The 501-nt window shown below is 59.5% G+C and overlaps 1 protein-coding gene across 1 annotated transcript in view; it reads right to left on the reverse strand.

The window, feature by feature from the left end:
- The window catches only part of LOC105310114 (high affinity cationic amino acid transporter 1-like), a 6,125-nt gene that overhangs the window by 3,408 nt on the left and 2,216 nt on the right, over positions 1–501 (reverse strand). The gene's annotated exons all lie outside the window — the stretch shown is intronic.

Raw genomic sequence — 501 nt, forward strand, 5'->3', positions numbered from 1 at the left:
AAGGCCCTGGTTGGGTGCAGCATGACTGGGAGGACATGGCACAGAGAAGCACGCAGGCCACCGCGCCCAGCTGCTGCTCACTGTGCGGGGTGCCCCATGTCCCCTGCACCCAGGTTAATGTAGTAGGGGACACGTTGCATCCGCCCCCCCGCCGACTCCCATGACAGCAGAGGGCTGGTATCTCAGTGAATAACACCATTGTTCTAAGGAACAAAATTTAAAGCATCTGCGGGGAAGTCAACCCAAACAGCTGCTCCCGTCCCCGACTCATCCCCGAATCCACTGGGACCAGGTGCTCCCCGCACTGAGAGGCAGGCCCAACGACGCCCCTGTCAGCAAAGCCACCTCCTGTCCCGGCCCCCGAGTCTTACCTTATAGGGCCTTTTCCCAATGACTGTATTGATGGGTTGGTGGTCAGACTTGATTTGCTGAAACTGTTCCCTTTGAAGAGGGGGGAGGCAGGGTTACTCCGGTTGCTCTTCCGGGCCCGCTGGGCTCGGT

Source organism: Pteropus vampyrus, unplaced genomic scaffold, assembly GCF_000151845.1.
Source record: "Pteropus vampyrus isolate Shadow unplaced genomic scaffold, Pvam_2.0 Scaffold1113, whole genome shotgun sequence".
Lineage (NCBI taxonomy): Eukaryota > Metazoa > Chordata > Mammalia > Chiroptera > Pteropodidae > Pteropus > Pteropus vampyrus.